Here is a 12,530-nt window from a genome sequence, read left to right as displayed (position 1 = left end):
TAATTCTTCATGGAGAAATCACCCAAATTTCTCATGGAAGAATCAAGAGAGACCTCAACAAGGTTTCAATAACAATAATGGTGGAAGAAACAGGTTTAGCAATGGCAAGCCTTTTCCATCATCTTCTCAGCAACAGACAGAGAGTTCTAAGCAGAATACTTCTGACTTAGCAACAATGGTCTCTGATCTAATAAAGACCACTCAAAGTTTCATGAATGAAACAAGGTCCTCCATCAGAAATTTGGAAGGACAAGTGGGACAGCTGAGCAAGAAAATTACTGAACTCCCTCCTAGTACTCTTCCAAGTAATACAGAAGAAAATCCAAAAGGAGAGTGCAAAGCCATAAACATGGCCGAATATGGAGAGGAAAGAGAGGAGGAGGACGCCACTGAGGAAGACCTCAGTGGGCGTGTACCAATCTCCTCTGAGTTCCTCAATGAGGAACAATGGGAATCTGAGGCTCAAAATGAGACCATAGAGATTCCATTGGACTTACTTCTGCCATTCATGAGCTCTGATGAGTATTCTTCCTCTGAAGAGGATGAGTATGTCACTGAAGAGCAAGTTGCTAAATACCTTGGAGCAATCATGAAGCTAAATGACAAGTTATTTGGAAATGAGATTTGGGAGGAAGAACCACCTTTGCTCACCAAAGAACTGGATGACTTGTCTAGGCAGAAACTGCCTCTAAAGAGGCAAGATCCTGGGAAGTTTTCTATACCTTGTACCATAGGCACCATGACCTTCAAAAAGGCCTTGTGTGACTTAGGGTCAAGTGTAAACCTCATGCCCCTCTCTGTAATGGAGAAATTAGGGATCTTTGAGGTGCAAGCTGCAAGAATCTCATTAGAGATGGCAGACAATTCAAGAAAACAAGCTCATGGACTTGTAGAGAATGTTTTGGTGAAGATTGAAGACCATTACATCCCTACTGATTTCATAGTCCTAGAGACTGGGAAGTGCATGGATGAATCCATCATCCTTGGCAGACCCTTCCTAGCCACAGCAAAGGCTGTGATTGATGTTGATAGAGGAGAGTTGATCATTCAAGTGAATGGAGAATCCTTGGTGTTTGAGGCCCAAGGACATCCCTCTATCATCATGGAGAGGAAGCATGAAGAGCTTCTCTCAAAACAGAGCCAAGCAGAGCCCCCACAGTCAAACTCTAAGTTTGGTGTTGGGAGGCCACAATCAAACTCTAAGTTTGGTGTTGAACCCCCACATTCAAACTCTAAGTTTGGTGTTGGGAGGTTCCAACACGGTTCTAAGTATTTCTGAGGCTCCATGAGAGTCCTCTGTCAAGCTAATGACATTAAAGAAGCGCTTGTTGGGAGGCAACCCAATGTTTTATAGTTAACTATTTTCTTTTGTTATTTTATCTTTTTTGTAGGTTGATGATCATAAGAAGTCACAAAAACAATGAAAAAAGCAAAAACAGAATGAAAAACAGGAAGAAAAATAGCACACCCTGGAGGAGAAGAAGCTGGCGTTCAAACGCCAGTAATGCTAGCTGTTGGGCGTTTAACGCCCAGTCTGGCACCATTCTGGGCGTTTAACGCCAGAAAGGGGCACCAGACTGGCGTTAAACGCCAGTAAAGGGCAACAACCTGGCGTTAAACGCCAGGAATGGGCACCAGCCCGGCGTTTAACGCCAGAAACAGCTCAAAACGTGATTTTGAGCAACATTTGGTGCAGGGATGACTTTTCCTTGACACCACAGGATCTGTGGACCCCACAGGACCCCACCATCACTCTCTCTCTTCTTCCCCCATTCACCAATCACCTCAATACCTCTTCCCCAAAAAACCCTTCACCTATCAAATCCCATCTTTCTCTTCACCACTCACATCCATCCTTCATAAATCCCCACCAACCTCACCCTTCAAATTCAAACCACTTTCCCTCCCAAACCCACCCATCATGGCCGAACCATTACCCCCCCTCTCTCCTATATATACCCTTCTTCAACCCTTCATTTTCACACAACCTAAACACCCCTTCTTTCCCTTCTTGGCCGAACACACCACCTTCCCCCTCTTCCTCATTTCTTCTTCTTCTACTCTCTTCTTTCTTCTTTTGCTCGAGGACGAGCAAACATTTTAAGTTTGGTGTGGTAAAAGCGTTGCTTTTTCATAACCATTTATGGCATCCAAGGCCGGAGAAACCTCTAAAAAGAGGAAAGGGAAGGCAAAAGCTTCCACCTCCGAGTCATGGGAGATGGATAGATTCCTCTCAAGGGTGCATCAAGTCCACTTCTATGAAGTTGTGGCCTTGAAGAAGGAGATCCCCGAAGTCCCTTTTTCACTCAAAAAGGGTGAATATCCGGAGATCCGCCATGAGATCCGAAGAAGAGGTTGGGAAGTGCTTACCAACCCCATTCAACAAGTCAGAATCTTGATGGTTCAAGAGTTCTATGCCAATGCATGGATCACCAAGAACCATGACCAAAGTATGAACCCGAATCCAAAGAATTATCTCACTATGGTTCGGGGGAAATACTTGGATTTTAGTCCGGAGAGTGTGAGGGTGGCGTTCAACTTGCCTATGATGCAAGGAGATGAGCACCCTTACACTAGAAGGGTCAACTTTGATCAAAGGTTGGACCAAGTCCTCACAACCATATGTGAAGAGGGCGCACAATGGAAGCAAGATTCAAGAGGAAAGCCGGTTCAATTAAGAAGGCATGACCTCAAGCCTGTGGCTAGAGGATGGTTAGAGTTCATACAACGCTCAATCATTCCCACTAGCAACCGGTCCGAAGTTACCATAGACCGGGCCATCATGATCCATAGCATCATGATTGGAGAAGAAATAGAAGTTCATGAGGTTATAGCCCAAGAACTCTACAAGGTGGCGGACAAGACCTCCACTTTGGCAAGGTTAGCCTTTCCTCATCTCATCTGTCACCTCTGTTATTCAGTTGGAGTTGACATAGAGGGAGATACCCCCATTGATGAGGACAAGCCCATCACCAAGAAAAGGATGGAGTACACAAGAGACCCCTCTCATCAAGAGATCCCTGAGATTCCTCAAGGGATGCACTTTCCTCCACAAAATTATTGGGAGCAACTAAACACCTCCCTAGGAGAGTTGAGTTCCAACATGGGACAACTAAGGGTGGAGCATCAAGAACACTCCATTCTCCTCCATGAAATTAGAGAAGACCAAAGAATCATGAGGGAGGAGCAACAAAGACAAGGAAGAGACATTGAGGAGCTCAAGCACTCCATAGGATCTTCAAGAGCAAGAAAGAGCCGCCATCACTAAGGTGGACCCGTTCCTTGATTTCCTTGTTCTTTATTCTTCTGTTTTTCGATTTTTATGCTTTATGTTTGTCCATGTTTGTGTCTTGTGATCATTAGTATCTTAGTGTCTATGCCTTAAAGTTATGAATGTCCTATGAATCCATCACCTTTCTTGAATAAAAACGTGCTTAATTGATAAAGGAAAGAATTGCATGAATTCTGAATTTTATAATAGTTTAATTATTTTGATGTGGTGGCAACACTTTTGTTCTCTGAATGTATGCTTGAACAGTGCATATGTCTTTTGAACTTGTGGTTCATGAATGTTGGCTCTTGAAAGAATGATGAAAAAGGAGACATGTTACTGAGGATCTGAAAAATCATTAAAAATGATTCTTGAAGCAAGAAAAAGCAGAAAAAAAAAAAAGAGAAAAAGCAAACGAAAAAAAAAAGAGAAAAAAAAAAGAAAAACCGAAAAAAAAAGAGAAAGAAAAAAAAAAGAATAAGAGTTGTGATCCAAGGCAAATAAGAGTGTGCTTAAGAACCCTGGACACCTCTAATTGGGGACTTTAGCAAAGCTGAGTCACAATCTGAAAAGGTTCACCCAATTATGTGTCTGTGGCATGTATGTATCCGGTGGTAATACTGGAAGACAGAGTGCTTTGGGCCACAGTCAAGACTCAATAAGTAGCTGTGTTCAAGAATCATCATACTTAGCTAGGAGAATCAATAACACTATCTGGATTCTGAGTTCCTAAAGAAGCCAATCATTCTGAGTTTCAAAGGATAGAGTGAGATGCCAAAACTGTTCAGAGGCAAAAAGCTAAAAGCCCCGCTCATCTAATTAATACTGATCTTCATAGATGTTTTTGGAGTTCATTGCATATTCTCTTCTTTTTATCTTATTTGATTTTCAGTTGCTTGGGGACAAGCAACAATTTAAGTTTGGTGTTGTGATGAGCGGATAATTTGTACACTTTTTGGCATTGTTTTTAGTATGTTTTTAGTATATTTGGTTTAGTTTTTAGCATATTTTTATTAGTTTTTAGTTAAAATTCACTTTTCTGGACTTTACTATGAGTTTGTGTGTTTTTCTGTGATTTCAGGTATTTTCTGGCTGAAATTAAGGGACCTGAGCAAAAATCTGATCCAGAGACTCAAAAGGACTGCAGATGCTGTTGGATTCTGACCTCCCTGCACTCAAAGTGGATTTTCTGGAGCTACAGAAGCCCAATTGGCGCGCTCTCAACGGCGTTGGAAAGTAGACATCCTGGGCTTTCCAGAAATATATAATAGTCCATACTTTGCCCAAGATTTGATGGCCCAAACCGGCGTTCAAAGTCACCTCAAGAAATTCCAGCGTTAAACGCCGAAACTGGCACCTAATTGGGAGTTAAACGCCCAAACTGGCACTAAAGCTGGCGTTTAACTCCAAGGAGAGTCTCTACACGAAAAAGCTTCATTGCTCAGCCCAAGCACACACCAAGTGGGCCCGGAAGTGGATTTTTATGTCATTTACTCATCTATGTACTAGTTTTCTATAAGTAGGACCTTTTACTATTGTATTTGGAGAGACTTTTGGTAGCTATCTTCGTTTTATGCTATCTTAGACCTTTGGGAGGCTGGCCATTCGGCCATGCCTAGACCTTGTTCTTATGTATTTTCAACGGTGGAGTTTCTACACACCATAGATTAAGGTGTGGAGCTCTGCTGTACCTCGAGTATTAATGCAATTACTATTGTTCTTCTATTCAATTCCGCTTGTTCTTTATCCAAGATATCACTTGTTCTTCAACATGATGAAGGTGATGATTGACGCCCATCACCATTCTCACTCATGAACAAGGTGACTGACAACCACTCTTGTTCTACAAGCATATGAGGCTTAGTGAATATCTCTGGGATTCTTTAATCGGAATCTTCGTGGTATAGGCAGGACCTGATGGCGGCATTCAAGAGAATCCGGAAGGTCTAAACCTTGTCTGTGGTATTCTGAGTAGGATTCAATGACTGAATGACTGTGACGTGCTTCAAACCTGCAACCTACTGGGCGTTAGTGACAGACGCAAAAGAGGGATTCTATTCCGGTAGGGGAGGGAACCAAACCGGTGATTGGCAGTACTGTGACAGAGTGCGTGCATTAGCTTTCACTGCGCGGATGGGAGGTAGCTGCTGACAACAGTGAAACCCTACACGAGCTTGCCATGGAAAGGTGTAAGAAGGATTGGATGAAGGCAGTAGGAAAGCAGAGAGACGGAAGGGAAGGCATCTTCATACACTTATCTGAAGCTCTTACACCAATGATATGCATAAGTATCACTATCTTTATCTTTTATATTATTTTCGTTCATCATCATATACATTTGAGTTTGCCTGACTAAGATTTACAAGATGACCATAGCTTGCTTCAATGCTAACAATCTCCGTGGGATCGACCCTTACTCACGTAAGGTATTACTTGGACGACCCAGTGCACTTGCTGGTTAGTTGTGCGAAGTTGTGTAATGCCATGGTATTGAGCTACCCAGTTTTTTGGAGCCATTACCGGGGATTATGAGAGTTGTGAAAAAGTATTGTTCACAATTTCGCGCACCACTGAGCAATGAAGCATTTTCGTGTAGAGACTCTTCTTGGAGTTAAACGCCAGCTTTTGTGCCAGTTTGGGCGTTTAACTCCCATTTTGGTGCCAGTTCCGGCGTTTAACGCTGGGAATTCTGAAGGTGAATTTGAACGCCAGTTTGGCCTATCAAATCTTGGGCAAAGTATGGACTATCATATATTGCTGGAAAGCCCAGAATTTCTACTTTCCAACGCCGTTGAGAGCGCGCCAATTGAGATTCTGTAGCTCCAGAAAATCCACTTCGAGTACAGGGAGGTCAGAATCCAACAGCATCTGCAGTCCTTTTCAGTCTCTGAATCAGATTTTTGCTCAGGTCCCTCAATTTCAGCTAGAAAATACCTGAAATCACAGAAAAACACACAAACTCATAGTAAAGTCCAGAAAAGTGAATTTTAACTAAAAACTAATAAAAATATGCTAAAAACTAAACCAAATATACTAAAAACATACTAAAAACAATGCCAAAAAGTGTACAAATTATCCGCTCATCACAACACCAAACTTAAATTGTTGCTTGTCCCCAAGCAACTGAAAATCAAATAAGATAAAAAGAAGAGAATATGCAATGAATTCCAAAAACATCTATGAAGATCAGTATTAATTAGATGAGCGGGGCTTTTAGCTTTTTGCCTCTGAACAGTTTTGGCATCTCACTCTATCCTTTGAAACTCAGAATGATTGGCTTCTTTAGGAACTCAGAATCCAGATAGTGTTATTGATTCTCCTAGCTAAGTATGATGATTCTTGAACACAGCTACTTATTGAGTCTTGACTGTGGCCCAAAGCACTCTGTCTTCCAGTATTACCACCGGATACATACATGCCACAGACACATAATTGGGTGAACCTTTTCAGATTGTGACTCAGCTTTGCTAAAGTCCCCAATTAGAGGTGTCCAGGGTTCTTAAGCACACTCTTTTTGCCTTGGATCACAACTTTATTTCTTTCTTTTTCTTTTCTTTTTCTTTCTCTCTTTTTTCTTCTTTTTTTTTCTTTTTTCGTCTCTTTTCTCTTTTTTCTTTTTTTTTGTATTCACTGCTTTTTCTTGCTTCAAGAATCATTTTTATGATTTTTCAGATCCTCAGTAACATGTCTCCTTTTTCATCATTCTTTCAAGAGCCAACATTCATGAATCACAAATTCAAAAGACATATGCACTGTTTAAGCATGCATTCAGAAAACAAAAGTGTTGCCACCACATCAAAATAATTAAACTGTTATAAAATTCAAAATTCATGCAATTCTTTTTCTTTTTCAATTAAGAACATTTTTTTTTATTCAAGAAAGGTGATGGATTCATAGGACATTCATAACTTTAAGGCATAGACACTAATTATCATAAGACACAAACATGGATAAACATAAGCATGAAAACCGAAAAACAAGAAAATAAAGAGCAAGGAGATTAAAGAACGGGTCCACCTTAGTGATGGCGGCTTGTTCTTCCTCTTGAAGGTCTTATGGAGTGCTTGAGCTCCTCAATGTCTCTTCCTTGTCTTTGTTGCTCCTCTCTCATGATTCTTTGATCTTCTCTAATTTCATGGAGGAGGATGGAATGTTCTTAGTGCTCCACCCTTAGTTGTCCCATGTTGGAACTCAATTCTCCTAGGGAGGTGTTCAGTTGCTCCCAATAGTTTTGTGGAGGAAAGTGCATCCCTTGAGGCATCTCAGGGATCACATGATGAGAGGGGTCTCTTGTTTGCTCCATCCTTTTCTTAGTGATGGGCTTATCCTCATCAATGGGGGTGTCTCCTTCTATGTCAACTCCAACTGAATAACGGAGGTGACAAATGAGGTGAGGAAAGGCTAACCTTGCCAAGGTGGAGGACTTGTCCGCCACCTTATAGAGTTCTTGGGCTATAACCTCATGAACTTCCACTTCTTCTCCAATCATGATGCTATGAATCATGATGGCCCGGTCTAGAGTAACTTCGGATCGGTTGCTAGTGGGAATGATTGAGCGTTGGATAAACTCCAACCATCTTCTAGCCACGGGCTTGAGGTCATGCCTTCTTAGTTGAACTGGCTTCCCTCTTGAATCTCTCTTCCATTGGGCGCCCTCTTCGCAAATGTCAGGGAGGACTTGGTCCAACCTTTGATCAAAGTTGACCCTTCTAGTGTAAGGATGTTCATCTCCTTGCATCATAGGCAAGTTGAATGCCAACCTTACATTTTCCGGACTAAAATCCAAGTATTTTCCCCGAACCATAGTAAGCCAATTCTTTGGATCCGGGTTCACACTTTGATCATGGTTCTTGGTGATCCATGCATTGGCATAGAACTCTTGAACCATTAAGATTCCGACTTGTTGAATGGGGTTGGTAAGAACTTCCCAACCTCTTCTTCGGATCTCATGTCGGATCTCCGGATATTCACTCTTTTTGAGTGAAAAAGGGACCTCGGGGATCACCTTCTTCAAGGCCACAACTTCATAGAAGTGGTCTTGATGCACCCTTGAGATGAATCTCTCCATCTCCCATGACTCGGAGGTGGAAGCTTTTGCCTTCCCTTTCCTCTTTCTAGAGGTTTCTCTGGCCTTGGATGCCATAAATGGTTATGGAAAAACAAAAAGCACTGCTTTTACCACACCAAACTTAAAAGGTTTGCTCGTCCTTGAGCAAAAGAAGAAAGAAGAGAGTAGAAGAAGAAGAAATGAGGAAGAAGGGAATGGCTTTGTGTTCGGCCAAAGAGGGGGAGAAGTGGTGTTTAGGTTGTGTGAAAATGAAGGGGTGAGGAAGGGTTTATATAGGAGAGGGGTGCTCATGGTTCGGTCATGTATGGGTGGGTTTGGGAGGGAAAGTGGGTTGAATTTGAAGGGTGAGGTAGGTGGGGTTTTATGAAGGATGGATGTGAGTGGTGAAGAGAAGGATGGGATTTGATAGGTGAAGGTTTTTTTGGGGAAGAGGTGTTGAGGTGATTGGTGAAGAAAAGAGAGAGTGGTGGGGTAGGTGGGGATCCTGTGGGGTCCACAAATCCTGAGGTGTCAAGGAAAAGTCATCCCTGCACCAAATGGCATGCAAAATTGCGTTTTTAGCCAATTCTGGCGTTAAACGCCGGGCTGGTGCCCATTTCTGGCGTTTAACGCCAGGTTCTTGCCCTTTCCTGGCGTTTAACGCCAGTCTGGTGCCCTTTTCTGGCGTTAAACGCCCAGAATAGTGCCAGACTGGGCGTTAAACGCCCATCTGCTAGCCTTACTGGCGTTTAAACACCAGTAGGTTCTTCCTCCAGGGTGTGCTGTTTTTCATCCTGTTTTTCATTCTGTTTTTGCTTTTTCAATTGATTTTGTGACTTCTCATGATCATCAACCTACAAAAAACATAAAATAACAAAGGAAAATATATAAAATATAACATTGGGTTGCCTCCCAACAAGCGCTTCTTTAATGTCAGTAGCTTGACAGAGGGCTCTCATGGAGCCTCACAGATGCTCAGAGCAATGTTGGAACCTCCCAACACCAAACTTAGAGTTTGAATGTGGGGGTTCAACACCAAACTTAGAGTTTGGTTGTGGCCTCCCAACACCAAACTTAGAGTTTGACTGTGGGGGCTCTGTTTGACTCTGATTTGAGAGAAGCTCTTCATGCTTCCTCTCCATGGTGACAGAGGGATATCCTTGAGCCTTAAACACAAAGGATTCTTCATTCACTTGAATGATCAGTTCACCTCCATCAACATCAATCACAGCCTTTGCTGTGGCTAGGAAGGGTCTGCCAAGGATGATAGATTCATCCATGCACTTCCCAGTTTCTAGGACTATGAAATCAGCAGGGATGTAATGGTCTTCAATCTTTACCAGAACATCCTCTACAAGTCCATAAGCTTGTTTTCTTGAATTGCCTGCCATCTCTAGTGAGATTCTTGCAGCTTGTACCTCAAAGATCCCTAGCTTCTCCATTACAGAGAGAGGCATGAGGTTTACACTTGACCCTAAGTCACACAAGGCCTTCTTGAAGGTCATGGTGCCTATGGCACAAGGTATTGAGAACTTCCCAGGATCTTGTCTCTTTTGAGGTAATTTCTGCCTAGAAAAGTCATCCAATTCTTTGGTGAGCAAAGGAGGTTCGTTCTCCCAAGTCTCATTTCCAAATAATTTGTCATTTAGCTTCATGATTGCTCCAAGGTATTTAGCAACTTGCTCCTCAGTGACATACTCATCCTCTTCAGAGGAGGAATACTCATCAGAGCTCATGAAAGGTAGAAGTAAGTCCAATGGAATCTCTATGGTCTCATTCTGAGCCTCAGATTCCCATGGTTCCTCATTAGGGAACTCATTGGAGGCTAGTGCACGCCCATTGAGGTCTTCCTCAGTGGCGTTCACTTCCTCTCCTTCCTCTCCAAATTCGGCCATGTTGATGGCCTTGCACTCTCCTTTTGAATTTTCTTCTGTATTGCTTGGAAGAGTACTAGGAGGGAGTTCAGTAATTTTCTTGCTCATCTGTCCCACTTGTGCCTCCAAATTCCTAATGGAGGACCTTGTTTCAGTCATGAAACTTTGAGTGGTTTTGATTAGATCAGAGACCATGGTTGCTAAGTCAGAGTGGTTCTGCTTAGAATTCTCTGTCTGTTGTTGAGAAGATGATGGAAAAGGCTTGCCATTGCTAAACCTGTTTCTTCCACCATTATTGTTGTTGAAACCTTGTTGAGGTCTCTGTTGATCCTTCCATGAGAGATTTGGGTGATTTCTCCATGAAGAATTATAGGTGTTTCCATAGGGTTCTCCCATGTAATTCACCTCTTCCATTGAAGGGTTCTAAGGATCATAAGCTTCTTCTTCAGATGAAGCATCCTTAGTACTGCTTGGTGCATTTTGCATTCCAGACAGATTTTGAAAAATCAAATTGACTTGTTGAGTCAATATCTTGTTCTGAGCCAGAATGGCATTCAGAGTATCAATCTCAAGAACTCCTTTCTTCTGATTAGTCCCATTGTTCACAGGATTCCTTTCAGAAGTGTACATGAATTGGTTATTTGCAACCATTTCAATTAGTTCTTGAGCTTCTGTAGGCGTCTTCTTCAGATGAAGAGATCCTCCAGCAGAGCTATCCAAAAACATCTTGGATAGTTCAGAGAGACCATCATAGAAAATACCTATGATGCTCCATTCAGAAAGCATGTCCGAAGGACATTTTCTGATCAATTGTTTGTATCTTTCCCAAGCTTCATAGAGGGATTCTCCATCCTTCTGTCTGAAGGTTTGGACTTCCACTCTAAGCTTACTCAATTTTTTGAGGTGGAAAGAACTTTGCCAAGAAGGCATTGACTAGCTTTTCCCATGAGTCCAGGCTTTCTTTAGGTTGTGAGTCCAACCATGTCCTAGCTCTGTCTCTTACAGCAAAAGGGAATAGCATAAGTCTGTAGACCTCAGGGTTAACCCCATTAGTCTTGACAGTGTCACAGATTTGCAAGAATTCAGCTAAGAACTGATGAGGATCTTCCAATGGAAGTCCATGGAACTTGCAATTCTGTTGCATTAGAGAAACTAATTGAGGCTTAAGCTCAAAGTTGTTTGCTCCAATGGCAGGGATAGAGATGCTTCTCCCATAGAAGTCGGGAGTAGGTGCAGTAAAGTCACCCAGCACTTTCCTTGCATTGTTGGCATTATTGTTGTTTTCGGCTGCCATGTGTTCTTCTTCTTTGAAGATTTCTGTTAAGTCCTCTACAGAGAGTTGTGCTTTAGCTTCTCTTAGCTTTCGCTTCAAGGTCCTTTCAGGTTCAGGGTCAGCTTCAACAAGAATGCTTTTGTCTTTGTTCCTGCTCATATGAAAGAGAAGAGAACAAGAAAATGTGGAATCCTCTATGTCACAGTATAGAGATTCCTTGAGGTGTCAGAGAAGAAGAAAAATAGAAGGAAGAAGGAGAAGAATTCGAACTTAGTCAGATAGAGTTCGGATTGTGCATTGAGGAGGAATGGTACTCCATAAATAGAAGGATATGAGAGGAGAGGAGGAAATTTTTCGAAAATTAATTAAAAAGATTTTAAAAGCATTTTGAAAAACTTTAATTTGATTTTCGAAAATCAAGAGTGAGAAATGGATCAAGTAATTTTTGAAAAAGATTTTGAAATTAGAAATCAAAAAGATTTGATTAAAAACTGTTTTGAAAAAGATGTGATTAAAAAGATATGATTGAGAAGATATGATTTGAAAACAATTTTAAAAAGATTTGATTTTAAAAATTAATGACTTGCCTAACAAGAAAAGATATGATTCAAACATTAAACCTTTCTCAACAGAAAAGGCAACATACTTGAAATGTTCAATCAAATCATTAATTGTTAGCAAGTATCTTTGAAAAAGGAAAGAAATTGATTTTGAAAACATTTGATTGAAAAGATATGATTTGAAAAAGATTTGATTTTGAAAAACTTTGAAAACTTGAAAAAAAATTGATTTGAAAACAAAATCCTCCCCCTTGTGCCATCCTGGCATTAAACGCCCAGAATGGTGCACATTCTGGCGTTTAACGGCTAATGCACTGCCTTTTTGGGCGTTAAACGCCCAACCAGGCACCCTGGCTGGCGTTTAAACGCCAGTCTGTCCTTCTTCACTGGGCGTTTTGAACGCCCAGCTTTTTCTGTGTAATTCCTCTGCTGCATGTTCTGAATCTTCAGTTCCCTGTACTATTGACTTGAAAATAGAACCAAGATCAAATAAATAATGCATGCA

The 12,530-nt window shown here is 41.6% G+C and overlaps 1 non-coding gene across 1 annotated transcript; it reads left to right on the top strand.

Annotated features, from left to right (window-relative positions):
- The first annotated feature begins 10,972 nt into the window (after nt 1-10,972).
- On the top strand, nt 10,973-11,080 carry LOC130938093 (small nucleolar RNA R71). Its single transcript, XR_009069273.1, has one exon. It is a non-coding gene; the product is annotated as a small nucleolar RNA R71 (small nucleolar RNA).
- The last annotated feature ends 1,450 nt before the right edge of the window (nt 11,081-12,530 follow it).

This window comes from Arachis stenosperma, chromosome 6, assembly GCF_014773155.1.
Source record: "Arachis stenosperma cultivar V10309 chromosome 6, arast.V10309.gnm1.PFL2, whole genome shotgun sequence".
In the NCBI taxonomy this organism is placed as follows: Eukaryota; Viridiplantae; Streptophyta; class Magnoliopsida; order Fabales; family Fabaceae; genus Arachis; species Arachis stenosperma.
The sequence above is the reverse complement of the archived record's forward strand: the minus strand, read 5'-3'. Positions and strand labels throughout refer to the sequence as shown.